Source organism: Columba livia, chromosome 8, assembly GCF_036013475.1.
Source record: "Columba livia isolate bColLiv1 breed racing homer chromosome 8, bColLiv1.pat.W.v2, whole genome shotgun sequence".
In the NCBI taxonomy this organism is placed as follows: domain Eukaryota; kingdom Metazoa; phylum Chordata; class Aves; order Columbiformes; family Columbidae; genus Columba; species Columba livia.
The window spans coordinates 20,277,343-20,292,928 of record NC_088609.1 but is presented as its reverse complement, the minus strand read 5'-3'; the positions used below and the strand labels follow the sequence as shown (position 1 = coordinate 20,292,928).

The following is a 15,586-nucleotide window of genomic DNA, read 5'->3' as shown; positions in this document are numbered from 1 at the left end:
AGCATTTGAAGCTGATTATATTAATTGCTATTCAGGTCATAGCTTAGATTAATTGTTGTGCTTGTGTAGGATGTTCGTTAAGAGGTTTCCTGATTGCTGTTTAGAAGATTGATTACTTGTTACATTTATAATACCTTATGGTTTCTGTGGGGAAAACATCTTTTGGGCTTCAACATTTGCAAACGTACTGAGGCCAGGCAGGGCCACTGAGAGGTGAGGATACCTACACATGCCACAGCGAAAAGCCATGACATATGTCTGCATTAATACCAAGATACAATATAGAAGATGCATAAACCAGACATATAAGGTGCCTGAGTCTAGAGATAGTAATGTAGCCGTAGGCACTAATGGACCTCTCATAATTACAGTAAGGGAAAAGAAATTAAAAAGCATACAGAAAAATGCCAGTTAGCAGATCTGTGTAGATGAGGAAAATGATTCACAGAACAGCTCACCTGAATCCTTGCTGTACCCGTCATGACATTTGCAAAAATCCAAGTTTCCATGCCTTGAATCTCATCATTTGACAACAGAGTGACCCAGGCTTTGCAGGCAAACACAGTGAATCCTTGATGTTTCTTCTAGAAATTGGCTGGTTTGAGGCAGAAATGGGAATAGGAGGCTTCCTGTGAAAAAAAGCACAATGTTCCAGTTAGTATCTGGGAGATTTTACAGGTATTTTTAGACACATTAGCTTTAAAGGAATTCAGTAATAAATTCAAGTGTAAGTCAGATTAGGGGATATCCTTGGACCTGGTGAAGGATAAAGGCAAATGTGAACCATTAGGTTTTCTTCTATCTCCTGTAGCCATTTGAAATATTTTAATTAGCCAGATGGATTCTCAGTCCTTATTTCCTGACCTGTTCTTCATTATTTGTCCAAACACCACCCACCACACGATCATAAACAACTGTTTACTACAACAAATGTATAAGGTACTGAAACGAAAGATTAAAAAAAAAAAAACGTAAACCAGCAAATTTTCCTTGTCGATATTCTCATGCATCGCGTTTTAAAAAATGGCACATTAAGTAAAATTTTTTAGTATTGCAAGCCATAAAAATAAATTAAGAGCCCACTTCTGGTTCACAAACTCTTTATAAGGGCATCTTTAGACTTTTGGGGAAAAGAGGGAAGGAAAAAGAGGACTTATAAAGTTGCAGTTTTGGCTCTTCTGCATGAGTTCTTCTCATGATCTTTACCGCTTGTTTTGTCATTTAGCATAATGTCCACCAAGATGGAGGAATGAGAAATTAGGCAGCAGGGAAAACGAATTAATGGTAATTTGCTTTTTTTTTTTTTTTTTTAATCTAACACTTTTCCATCTAATTTTCTTTGCTCATCTTTAAACAGTGACTTTTTATTTTCTTATGCTTTTCTTCTTGTGTGCAAAATTCCTCCTTGTAGATAGGCTGCTGCCTTCATATCAGAAGCTCAATTCTTTATGTCACACATAGCAAAATGAAGGTGTGATTTTGTGTGCATGAATGTAGTTATGCTATTTGGACTTTGTTAGCACATATTAAAAAAAGGTCGGAATGAGGAGCCAAGACCTCTGGGAACTCCAAGGAATGTGTGATCGTATTACCCCACACTTTCATTGCTAATGTTACCAACACATTATAGAGTCTCACTGGAATAGATTGGCATGTTTTGGTCGTAGTTATTCCCTGAGTTTCCTATGTGAGTATATCCGCTGGATTAAGGGTAGGTGAAATATTCATCACTTTGTTGCTGATTATAATGGTTGTCTTTCTGAGGGCAATTCCACTTCCTGCAGCGAAGAAATTGGGACCATGACTAAAATAGTGACTATGGGCTTGAGTGGTCAGAAACAGAGTTATGAGGAGAAATTGGCACAAGTACTTTTTGCTACAGCATCACGTTCTAGGAAAAGGAAAGGAACCATAGCCAAATATCTGTGAAAACCAGGAAGAAGGCTGAAGGTGAAAAGGGGGGGAAAAGGTACTTTTTAGCCAGAGCATTGCCTGGAAAGATGCTTGGCCTAGTGAATAAGTAAACTACCTCTGGGTGTTTCCCTCAGAATGCCTGATAAGCCAGACCTTCTGCATACTCATAGCAAATAAGTAGGTGTGCATTAACAGCATAACTTCTCCACCACCAATTTTCAAGAGGAACCAGCAGGACTCCCAATATCATCTTACTATTTAGGAAATGAAGACCTGGCTGTGACTCCATGGTTTTTATATTCAGGGGAATGACATGAAACAAGGATTGAGGATTAAGGAGGAGGAACACAATAACAAAAAGAGTAGTTACTTTTAAACTTCAATTGGTTTTTGCCATTTTTTTTTTTCTGATTACCTCAATTCTTCACACTCCTCCTTTCCTGTTTCATACCATTATCACCTCTCTATTTCAGTTTTACCTGATGTTGCCTACAGTTGTCACTTTACTGCTTTCAAAATCTAGTTGTACACTTCCCCCCGCCTCTGACTCCCACCCCGCCCAGTGACTTTCTTTCAGAGCACTTTCTTGGCCAAGTACACACCCCACAGCCTACCTGTAGCAGAGCAGGAGGAAGGACTGCAGTGCCTTAGAGCTAGATTCCTGTAAAACACACACTCCTGTGGCACTCTGGTCACTGATCACATTTATACAGCATCGCAGGTCGTTCACACGATTGGCTCTCAGATATAGTTGCAGTGACTTCAGGGAGGCTACTTTTTTAAATGAAGGCTCTCAGCTGTGAATGAAGAATTCACATTTTATTCTCTGTCCAGAAGGTTTGCAACAGCATGTGTCAGTAAATGCTTCCCATGGAAAACGCTGCCTGAGAACTGCTCCTCTGTCCCTCAAACCTTCCACTTCCAAAGCAGTTGACCATTTTATGGCACTTTGACAAGAAAAAATCCCAGTAATGGTACAAGCATCAGTTGTGATTTGTCAAGGAACCAAACACAATTTAGTTCACACATATTTTAGTATCAAAAACATTTTTCAAAGAAAATTTATTTTAATGAAAGACACCACAGGAAAACCTAATACATGTTTGAGGATTTCCTAATTTTTTGGTCTACCTGTATCTTTAATAGTCAAAAGTTATTCCCACTTTATACTGACTTACATGGATTTCCCATAATACTTCAGTAAAGATGAGAATGTAAGCAATGTAGTACAGATTTTAACAAGATTTTTACAGCACTAAAGACTAAGTGTATATTTTTCCAGAGATTTTATTCAGCCACTGTTGATACCATTCGGGAGGCTAAAGATGATATTGCCTCAAGCTATAGAGTAGTTTAAATATGTAGCACAGAATCTCATTTGTATGTAACTTCTGCATTATGTCATGTGAGAACTGAAAAAACGTGAGTTTCTTCTAAACTGAAAAAGTAACTGTACTAAGGCAATTGTATTTTCCTTGCAAGTACTTGGTTTGTCTTGCATAATTGCAAAAATTAAGTAAGCCTTCCCCAGCCCTTCTTACTCATCTGCTCTTCTAAGGATTCAAAACCCAAAATAAATCCTTCATGCAGCCTTCCCACCATTGGCTTCAGTTATACTGCTGCTGCCCTTTAAAGAAGTATTTTGAAAATACAAAGCATGGAAACACTAAGGAGACTGGAGTCTTGGGTGCTGCTTTTATGGATGAATAGTATATTTTCTTGCAAGATCTCTCTTACATTTAATTATCATACTTGGTATTTCACCAGTTCAGCAAAGTTTCGTTTCCAAAGTCTAGCATACCGTGCATTATTACTGCCTGTTCTGCTAACACTGTGCAGGCAGCAGGCTGCAGCCTGCTCGCTAAGCAGCAGTTCTATTTGCAGAACATTCTGTCTATTCATCATTTAATTAAACTCACTTGGTGAATTATTTTAAATGTCACACTTCATAATTGGTGTTTCTTTTAAAAAATGCAGATATAATAAGGAATAATTAATTTTACATTAAGTGAAGTCCAGTAATAAAATAATTCCAAACAATAAAACACAGTGGGAGATAAGTCCTCATCTGAGATGACTGGAGGGGTACATCACTTATCACCGTAATGTCATTCTTTTAACCTTTACAATTATTCATCATTAAAAAAAAATGATTTTACAGTATCCCCCATTGAACATAATGTGTCCCTTTATTTTTTTTCTATTTCTTGTGGGAGAATTTCATTTTACAGACTTGTGGTGCTGTTTACATAATTCAGTGTCTTGAAGCAAATTTGCTTCAATTTTAATCCATGCAAAGGTTTGCACAGTCTTTAGTGGGAGTTAAGAGGGATACATGAAGGTCCTGTCCATCCCAAACACCAGACTAACAGTACCAGATACATACAAGGCCTAACCTTCTTGTTATTCCTTGCAACACCTCTGTTGGAGCAAATAAAGGACCCTGCACATCGATTCAATGTGAATCACACTAGAGCCATTTATTACAGAAACAAGCCTCCTTATATATGTAACTATTCTTTGATCATGCATCCACGCTCCATTCACTAATTGGGTATCATCTATGTTCATGAGCTGTCCACGCGCTGGAGTGTCACTGCTGATAGGTCTATTGATTTATGTCGTGTTGAGGCCCTGTTATTGTAGAACTGCCTCACCCCCACAGCAGGTCCTGTTTTCAGCTTTCTGAGGTGGCCTTGAAATTCCTTTGGGCCTGGCTAGTTCAACAACAAATCTCCATCTAACAAAAACTCGTCCACACACCTGAAGTTTTCCTACTCCTGATTTACTCAAGACTGTAGAATCACAGATTGTTAGGGACTGGAATGAACCTCAAAAGATCATCTAGTCCAATCCCCCTGCTGGAGCAGGAACACCTAGATGAGGTTACACAGGAACATGTCCAGGCGGGTTTGAATGTCTCCAGAGAAGGAGACTCCACATCCCCCCTGGGCAGCCTGTTCCAGTGCTCTGTCACACTCACTGTGAAGCTTCTTCTTATATTTAAGTGGAACCTCCTGTGTTCCAGTTTGTGTTCCAGAATGTAACTGTTTTGTATCCGCTTCTCCAAGGCACAGCAAAAAGTGAACACCTGAGCTTTGCTAAAAGAAGTGCATGACAGCATCTCATCATGATGGTGACAGAAGAGCAGCTGGCTATCAACAAAATAATAAAACTGACAATCAGATGTATCAAAACAGTGTCAACATGGGGAGGGAGTGCCTCACGCAGGGGTTGTCTTCAGTGCCATTTGGGCAGTGCCCCTCAGCAGGCTGCAGGCTCAGCCCACTCACTGACATGCTGCAATACCCATGTGTAAACAAATAGGAATAGTTAATATATTCAACACCCCACACAAAGCTCTGATTTCTTTCTCTGTTCAGCTTAGACCATTACATTAATCTTGTTAATGTAAATGAACTCTAAACATTTTACTCAGATCCATGGTATTCAACATAGTTACATCTTTCGGACCTCGAGGTAGGCTGAAAATGGGCTAGCAGTCTCCTCAGCTGCAAATAGGAATTAATAGTGGGATGAGAAACACTGAGTTTAGAATCCATCTTTGGCATATAATGTGCTTTTTCACAGCAAATGTAGGCTGTCCAGTACAAAATCAGAATTTCAGCACCATTACCAGATAACTTACCTTAAACTCCTCTGCAGGATGACGATCTTCATTATTGCAAAAAAGCTAGTCAGAACCTCCACAAATTGGCCTTTTCAGTCTGTTCATCTCTCGTAGCTACATCAGCCCATGTCTGGCTTTGTCCTGCTAGCCTAGCCTCAGCTAACAGAGCCGTGCATTTGTAGGAGGTATTGAAAAAAACCAAAATTCTATTCATGATGGTGACTGACAAATATCAAGCAACTTAAATGAAGGTGCCCTGAAGGACTTATAGCCTGTGGTGTAATTTAATTAAGATATCAAAGTGATAGCAATTGTATCATCTATGACAGCTGTTCTATAATAAAGCATTTCTTTAACAAAAGGTAATACCTGGGAAGGCAAGCACTGCTATGAAACACACTTGCCTTACGCTAGGAGAAACACAGTTACTCTTCAGATGTACTCTAGTCACTTATTTGCTTTTCTGACTTGTCTGCCTTCAGATGGGGCTGTGCCTGCTGTTCCCCAGTCACACAGGCTCCCCACAGCCCTGGAGCACACAGGGACCTCATCCTCAGCCCTGCCCCATCTCCAAGCTCCAGGAGCACAGTGGTTTTTCTCGCTCAAAAACTGGTGCAAGTCACTTTCCTCTACCAGCATCAGAGAAGAGCAGCTGATGGCAAAGCAGGCCGGCTTCAGAGAAGTGTAATGTACATGGAGCTAAAAGCTGCTGGGAAGTGACAGGATGATCTGGGACCTCATAAATACTGGGATATCTCCTGAAGCTTTTATTCAATTGCTATTCAGGTTTTATTCAGTAAGAACAGCTGTTGGTTTCAGTGAATTCTTGACTAGGAATTAAATTAATTGAATCCCAGTATAGGATTTGCCTTATTGAAAGGAACTTTAGTGAATTTAAATAAAACCATATAGCCCTAATAAAATATTTTCTGTGGCATAAGGTTATTTTATAATAAATATTTAAATACATCTTCTTATATTCAACCTACAGTTTTAAATGGGTTTCTTCTTATGTGCTTGCAGATATCAGAAAAAATAAATAAATAAATAAACACACAACAACACAGAAGGTCCTATTTTTGAACATCATACACAAAATGTTGGCATCGGCCATGTTTCTAGTCATCCACATACACACAGGCAGCTTCTCCAGGTTTGGGGAGTACAGGACCCTACAGAAAATGCTAAGCCAGAGTTAAAGCTTTTTGCAAACTTAAATATTTATTATTGCAACTCTTAAGTTTCCAACTCATACATTTGCAAAATAATGTTTACAAAATTAGGTCTAGAAAAGCTGTCTAAGAAATATTGGAACTTTAGAAAGGAACTCTACTGGGCATGATGTCAAATGGAAGAATTGATTTTATAATCTAAAGCTAGTCAGTACTGTGTTCCAAAATATATACAGATACATATAGAGATATAGATGGTGGTAGAGTCACAAATATTTGCAAGGAGGAAATAAAAAGCAGATTATTTCTTTTAAATATCTTCTATGACAAAGACAAGTATCTCTCAGCTTGCTTGTCAAATAACTTATGCTAGTAAGTCATTTAAAATAACCTTACGATGTCACTACAAGTTATTAAAATCAAAGATATAATAACTTCAGAGGCTTGCTTTCTTCTTATGTACATTTTAATTGTTGGCCAACATTTTGAATTGGCAAATGCCCACATAAAGTATTCTTTATTTCAATAATGTATTAAAATGCTATATAACAAAATTCACAAAAATAGCCTTAAATCCATTTAAAATTACCTAGAGCTCTCTGACTTCAGTCATAAGCTAAGATTTAGAATTATTTTCCATTGATTTCACTGCAGCACTTTCAGTAAATGTCCAATCAAAAATTTAGGAGAAATAAAAATGAAGGAATCTAAGGGCATAAATCTTTTCAAGATGCTTTTCCTTTTTTTATTTGTGCATTACCATATCACAGATGGCCATGTTAAACAGGGTGATTTTGTGTGTTATAAGCACAGCTATGCCACTTTTTGTCCTTAAAACACTTTATTAGGGCCTGAAAATACTTGGATGGCATATGCAAAGTATTTTTATATTAAAAATGTAAATACTGCATATCTAAGGAGGCATATGGCTTTGATTTGTAGAATAGTGCAGCCTTAAATTCAGTGTCAGAGGAAAGAATACCTCACCCTCTGAGGGACTTTTTTTTTTTTTTTTATACCCTTACAAGTAGCAACTCATTTTATATACAGCTATTTTTCCCTCTAATAAGTGCACTTCATATAGCTCCTTTAGTACAAAGTGGGACCTAAAACTCCCTTTAAAGAGAAATGCTGCATGGCACAATTGTTTAAATTACAGAGTAACCATAGGAATACATGGAGGCATATCTATCATTGTGGCAAGGCAACTTTGTGCTTTTCTGCCTTTGAGTGCTGCCTTACCCAGCCACAAGAGCAACTGACATCAGAGGCACACCCAGATGTTAGGGAGCTGATGTCACTATCAATCATGCTTCTCACCAAGGCAGCTGGAGATGGAGCTGGGCTGTCCTGGTACACTCCTGAGCATCCCTGACCTCTGTGCTGTGCAGCTGGGATACTGGTGGCTGGTGCAAGGTTTTGGCCTTTCCTGTACCACTGCAAGAAGCAGGGACTGTTAGAAAGTGGTAATAAACCAGCTAGTCATTAAACAGCATTTTTTCCTCAAAAAAATGGTTGAACAGCTAGACAGACTGGGATAAGGAAATGCAATTTTTCAGATTTCAAATGGCAGCAGTTAATTACATGTTTCTCTTTATCACTTCTTCTGTAAGACAAGGCTGTGATGGGTAGAACTGATAGGGAACATAATATGCTGTAATTTATTACTTCCCAAGGTGGTACAGTGCAAAGAAGCATACTTGGAGCTCTTCTTATCAACTTACTCTGTAATAGATTGAAATATATTAGGATAAAAGAATCCCTGTCCTTAAACTTTACCTTCAGGCGTCCCAGCAGGCAATTGTAGAAAGTGTATTTTTTCCAGTATAGAAAAAGTACATTCAGTCTCTCCTTGTAAGAAACTTCCCTACCTAATGTCTACCAAATGTAAAATATTTTTTCTAGGTTATATTCATTCTACAATATTCATTAGTTATGATTGTCTCATCCTGGCATATACACCCAGGCTCTATCTCAGTAGAAGTTTAACAGCACAGTTAAAGAACAACATCTGTGTAGGCAAACAGCATCAAAATGCTGAGCACCACCACATGGCCCGGGCTGCGCTGTTCTTACCAACAAGGTTGCAGGAGCTAGCCCAATTAACGTGCCAACAACTCCTTGGAGTGGAGGCATACAGAGATTCAAAGTGGAACATTACATTGCAGCAGTCTTACCACATGGTTAAAGAAATCTCTTCAGATTTGAATTACTTTACAATCAACTCAGGAAGCAAGTTTAACAGAGTTCAGGGCAGTTGCTTGCACACTACACATCTGATACATTAACTGACAGTATTACAGACACTATCATAAGCCTTTCTTACACTTGGAGATGCTCCTGTTTCATTTCAGGTAGAAGATTCTCATTCAGACTTGGGAGGTAGTCTGTGTCATTTGGGACAGTAACTGAGGCCATGAAATATTTTGGGGGCTGGTTTTATTCCCAGTTCCCATTGCTCTGAGTCTCATAGCTGAGGCAGCAGAGCTCGAGAGGCAGTGGCAGGGATCATGCAGGAATTACATCCCTGCCCTCTGCATGGCTGAGCAGCTGCTTTCCTTCCCCCTGCCCTGCCACCCAGACAGCTGGGATTCTCCAAATTTCAACATGCTGCGACAAAATAAGTCTTGAAAATGACAGGTTGTTAGCAGTCAGTGCAACCACATGCCATACCTGAACTGTAAATTTGCAGATAACAATCAGTACAAATTATTTTGGGAAATGACTGTATATTTTTCAGAGTTGTGCAGTTATTCTTCATCATGGATATGTGGAATAAAGGAAATTATATTACAATCTTCAGCACAGAACTGAACAAATTACTAGTTTATCACAAAGTTTGCAACCCTTCCTCCAAAGATACCACATGTTTTTCTGATTGAATTACTTATATCAGTGCAGTATCCTAATGTGGATTTGATGAGTGTCTTCATTCTTTTTCGAAGCACTATGTGCTATTATCTGAACATGCAGAGACATCACACAGTTCATTGGGAATACTAATAAGACCTCCCTCCATTGTATAATAAAATTCAACTTTTAAATTTGTTTCTGTAACAATTCCATGCTAAGTAGGTATACACTGTGATTCATTAAAAATATTTATTTTATCATCCTGACAAGCACAAATCAAGGGAAAACAGCATAGTCCACCTTTTAAGAGAAAAGAGGTGAAATTAGATTTCACTTACAGTTGCCATTTTTGTTTATCTTCTTTTTCATTCTTCCTTTAAGTGGCTCACATAGACACAAGGGTCCTCTGAGCCCAGGAAGTCTGTTACAGAAAATGATCAAATACAATAGAAATGAGTGCAGATTCTGTGGCAATAGTAAGACAGATTTTTTTTAATATATTAAAAGCAGTGTTTCTGCATAACATCAGCAATTCTAATTGTGGTGTTGACATTCAGCGTTAACCCACCAGCTCTAAAGTTTATTAAAAATGGCAGTAGATACATTGGTAATACAGGAGTAGGTCAGAAATTGTCAAAAACAATACTGTCATTAATAACAAGAAATAAAATTACATTTATTGTAGAAATACAATTTTGCATGGAATCTACAGGCACAGAATCAATAACACTTTGGAGTGGGATGAACAATGCCTACAGATGCAGACATTCCCAGAAGCACAGCTGAGACATCCCCAACAAGAAAATAATTTCTTCAGTCTCTTTAGTTGCTTTTATTTGTTGTCTGGCTTTGCAGTTTCTTTTCTCTATGGCATTAGGCATAGAATTAATACAAAGACCAAAGAAATTCTCTTTGGAAAAAAAAGGCATGTGAGACAAAGGAAAAGGGTCAGTTCCTGGCCCAGCCACCAGTTATCTGAACACTGATTACCTCACCTCTCTCTGATCTCCCCCAGCTGCAACTGCAGGCAGCTGAACATACCTGCTTGTAAGTAATTTGGAGATTCACAGCTGAAAACTAATATGCAAGGCGTTAAATAAACATGGATTGATAAAGTTTTCTTATAGCTTTAAGTGACAGAGTTTTGTTATCCTTATTCATAGCAAGTACACTACATTCCTACATCCTATTACATTGGTAGCCTATTAAAACTGGTGTGATTACTATCACAAAATAAGGGACTATCATAGTTAAGACAGCTTGCCCTGACTTACCAAAACTCTCTACTTCCAATGACAACAATGTAGAAGACTCTTCATATTTGGGGAATTTACTGTTTATTGAATTGCACTCAGCGTTTGTCTCATTGTGATGAACAGTAAAACATCAATTTATTATTCTGGTACTGTTCTCATGAATATACACATTACTTGGTGTAACCTGTACAGGTATTTGATTAGACCATGTCTTCTAAGAACATGAATTTCTTTTGGAAGAAATTAAGCAAAATTTGAGATACTTTTTTCTAAATATGTTTTGTGTCACATTTGACAAAGGTTATTTAACTATTCCTACTACTTAGGAATCCTCTCTAGCAGTCTTAAAAGTCTCCCACAGAGGAAACAGGAATCACCCCAGGAAAACTATTAAAGCTGACAGTGGTTTGTCACTGGCAACCATTAATGAATACCATGGAGGATTTGGTATCCTTTTGCTCCTTGCCTTGCCATAATTCATACACAATATCCCACAGACTATGCAGAATGACTGTTGTAGCTGCACATTTATGCAAGCAGATAGTATCTCTTAAATTGGCGGAAATTATAAGCGGGAAATAAATTGTAAGGTCAGTTTCCTGAGGGTGAATACTTAAAAAATGGACTCTGTCTTTACAAAGCCAGTTATGTTTGGGGTTTGGTTTTGTTATTTCACCTTTTAGCTTCCTGGTATAGGAGCTGTGTGTTTTGGTGCATGAAAAGAGTTTTGTATAAACTTTGCGTCAACCAGAATAGCTTGATACAGTACATTTTGGTATCTCAATCTTCATCATGACAGTTTGCCAGTATTCAGAGTAAAACACAAAACCTACAGTCATAATGAGATAACATACCTTCCATCAGGCTCAGCTGTATTTCCCAGGTGTGGCATATACTACAGTTCCATTTTAAGAAAGAATAATATTTTCAGTTGAAGCAAAGCAAAAAAAAATCTGAAGCATGCTCACAGACATGTACATACTGAGAAAAAAATACTGTCTGTAGAAAAATCAGGATTTTTCGTACCTGAATTTAGATTGTAGAGATTGCCATAGAAATAGCCTCAGCGCAGACTCCAGTAGCATTTGCAGGTGATCACCCTGTCCTACATGGGATGGTTTGGTGGCTCACCCTCAGCAGCATGGTGTAGGAGCCCACCCAGACTGCAGTGTTCCAGTTTCCTCACACCATGAGTCTTCCTGAAATTTTTTCCAACACAAAATTTCTATGGTCCCATAATATGAAATCCCATTATCTGATTTCATACTCAGCTAATATAAATCTACCCCACTGTTGCCTAGGGCAAGCTGTAGAGCTTTGCATTTCTGTTATGTCCATCTCCTCACTCATTGCACGTACCTCAGCAATTACCAGGAAGCAGCAGGAGCAGAGTGTCCCAACACATGGGCACACATGGAAGCAGAGGACCACTCCAGCACCAGACAGGCCCTCACCTACATTCCACATGGCCTGGGCACAGCCAGGAGACACAAATGGCCCATCAGCAGCCCCAGGCACAAGTAGTGGAGAAAGAAGAGCCATAAAGGGAGCCCCATCAGGAGCAGCAAAAGATATGGTTACAGCACAAACCCACCCAAGAAAAAAGGCAAAATGAAAGACCCAGCCTGAGCTTAAATAGTGCCTGGGCCAGGGTCCAGGTGGGGCTGGTGAGACTTCTTAGCACCTGATGCCCAGAAGGGACTGGTCAGGGATGTTAAGGGCTGCTGGGACCCTCCTTGTTCTCACAACATGTTTCTCAAGCTTTTTGCTATCCCCAGATTTCATTTGTGGACCAAAAATCTGAATGCAATAATCAAAAACCACACACACATACACAAAGAATGGGGGGGGGGGGGTGTTCTCAGTACCCTGATTCCCCCTTTCACCACCAAAACTATTTGATTTCTCAGTTTTTTGATGCTCATGTTCCCTCTATGATCACCGCAATAGCTGAGACCATCTGTCCATGATAAGGGACCTACTTGCCTTTGCGCTGGCTTTGCCTTGCCCAGAGATGGATGACACCTTTCAACTGCAGTGTTGGAGACATCTCCATTTTTCTATTACGCCCCAAAATGGCTCCCATTCTAAATTCATGGATAGTCCAAAATGATCTGAATGTGGGATAGGTGAAATCTGTAATCAGACAACAATATGTAAGGTAGAGACACCCAAGGCTGTTGCTATTGATAGTAGAAGCTATTCCCAGTTGAGGAGACCCTCCATATCTCCACCACAACTTCCTTGCCAGAGCTCCTGCAGGGCAACAGAACAGCTGGAATTGCAGCTCAGACAAAAATGCACCAACGTGAGCTGAGCATGAAGCTAGAGATAATACCGTCTGCTGCCCTTTTCAAGGAGCTTTCCCAGGACAGTTGCCAATGAGCTGAGAGAAAGGGGTGCTTTATCCCTGGGAATTTCAGTTTCTCAAACACAAATGTGCATCTGGTGTATAAAGAAACCCAGCTTTTCTTGGAACATCTGCTGTATTGTTCAGCCAGACCTCAGCGTGATGGGGTTCCAGTGTTATGTACCTCATGACATTGCAAAAGCTATAAATGGGAAAGCAATTATATTGCCAGATACCTGCTGATACAAGAGGAAAACACCAATATTGAGATTCTGAAATAACAAAACCACACTTAGGTCAGTGCCAGTAGAGCTGCCTTAAGGTACTCTTAATGCCAGAATGATCAAGTGGTCAAAAGAACCTCAGCAAAGTTGTCAAGTCAAACATAGATTCAGAAGCATAATATTACTAACTATGATTAAGTGGACTTGTCTCCCTGAAAAGTGGGTAGAGATATTTCAGAGGAAACATAACTCCATTTGCCTCATGAAGTAAATTGGAAAGCATTTTCAAAAACTAACTAGAGTAACTAAAAAGAGAGAATGTTCTGCTAGGAAGTAAGTGCCTTTGCCAAATGAACCAATGCATTTGGTGCTACAAATATTAAAAAGTTTTACTATTATACATTTTCAGTTCATGCTATTGAAGAGAGGCATGATCTCATGATCTGAGAGCTACTCTGAGTGCCAAGAATGATTTCACGTGATCTACCAAAAGGCTTTGGAAGAAACAGTAAAATATAGTCAGGGATTACAGAGTTCATAATGCAAAAGCATTTATCTCTAATTCTGCATCTACATGTAAATTTGGGATAGGATCCCGTACCTCATGGAGGTGTTGTCCTGAAGATTAATTAGCTAGGTCTGTGTTCCACGGGGCAAAGTGCCAGATCTTCAGAGGCTTAAGTATCTTTTCAGTATCGGAACTTTAATGGCTCACTTGCATGTTTGTTTGTTGGAGGATCAGGTCCATAATCTGCAGTGTACTTTCAATTTTAAAAGTGCAAGAAGTTGTTAAGCATTATTCTTTATTTTTGGCCAGTCAGATCCTCCCTGATTTAATCTTTTTAAGTCTCCCCAGAAGTTATTGATTTAAACATGCTCTTATTTTCTTTTTGCTGTTTTTGGAGGATGTACACTCTTCAGCCTACAGCTCAGAGTTCGAAGTGCTTGTCTGGCCATCCTCTCACTTGGGAGTTCTGTGAAAGAGCATCAAATCTTCCACTGAGATTTTAGTATTTTTATTTCTTAACTTAAATCACTTTAACTTAAAATGCTGTCATTGCAGTGATGAAAGGCTATTGATGGTAAAATGTTCTTGTCTACAGCCATCCCTGTCTTGATCACAATAATTCTGCAGACATTGACCAAGATGCTCTCAAACCAGCTAATCAATGTAGTGAGTTTGATAACATCTATTACCACGCGACAGGTTCTGTGCCTTGCCAGTCCTGCACCATGCTGTTTGCCCTTAGTAGGACAATACCTAATTTCTCCCAATTGATGGTTTCATAATCTGGCTCTGTTGTGGTAAACATGTAATCCTGGTTAGAAACCATGTGCAAAATGTAAGCATTAGGGCAATTGCTGCTGTTAGCTATTTCTGTCTAATTAGTCATCTACAATGTATGGCACAGTACGAAATGAACTACTTCAAATGACCTCTTGGAAAGGAAAACAGAAACACTCTATTATTTCCAAAAGTATGACTTGAATGCAGTAATTAACTGCACAGCCTCACTCCAAACGTGAGTCGGGGTGTATTTATTTCTTGTCTTGTGCACCTAAGCTAACTGCCTCGAGGCAATGGTATAAAAATTGGTTGCTGTGACTCGCTTCTCGAAAATTTATTTTTCTCCTTCTTAAAATCTTGACCTGCCTGACCTCAGCAACCTTCACAAGTTTGAAAATGCAAGTTGTAATCCTCTGTAGGGAATTAGTCAGGTGTCTATTACAGCCTGTAGCCTATGATCCATGTTCCAATATTCACGTTGCAGAAAAGTTAAGCACCTCTGTCTTTGTTTCTGAGTAAAATAGTCCATGAGGTGTTAGTGTGGACAGGAAGTGAACTGAAAGAAACAACATCTTCAATCAAGCCCTAAGCCTGTGTGGATGCCATTGAGGAGCCATCCTGATGGCAGTGCTTGAACTTCAACCCTTGAATGGCAGCTGCAGCACCCCTGCTGGCTCCCCTGCTGATGTTCAAAGCTCATCCTACTGCTAGACCTCTGCTTTTAACCAAAATCCTCACTTTAGGGTCACTGTCCTATCCATCAGTGAGTTGCCCTGAAGATGCACTTGGCAAGACATGCTCCTTCCCAGTGGGAGCAAGGCCAGCCCCAGAGCCCCATCCCAGGCAATGACACCTGCAGAGCACCTCAGACTCCACTATAAAAGTTCAAGCTGGCTGG

At 39.3% G+C, this 15,586-nt stretch overlaps 1 protein-coding gene and 1 long non-coding RNA gene across 13 annotated transcripts in view; one reads left to right on the top strand and one right to left on the bottom strand.

Moving 5' to 3' along the window:
* The window catches only part of NTNG1 (netrin G1), a 156,113-nt gene that overhangs the window by 46,641 nt on the left and 93,886 nt on the right, over window positions 1-15,586 (top strand). The gene's annotated exons all lie outside the window — the stretch shown is intronic.
* LOC110362127 (uncharacterized) lies at window positions 363-13,621 on the bottom strand. 2 transcript variants are annotated; one of them, XR_010474341.1, is made up of 5 exons: window positions 12,186-13,621; window positions 11,853-12,025; window positions 9,909-9,991; window positions 2,529-2,711; window positions 363-629 (listed from the first exon to the last, which is right to left on the bottom strand). It is a non-coding gene; the product is annotated as an uncharacterized LOC110362127 (long non-coding RNA). The 2 variants fall into 2 exon arrangements; XR_002419190.2 differs by lacking the exons at window positions 363-629; window positions 2,529-2,711 and adding an exon at window positions 6,301-8,154.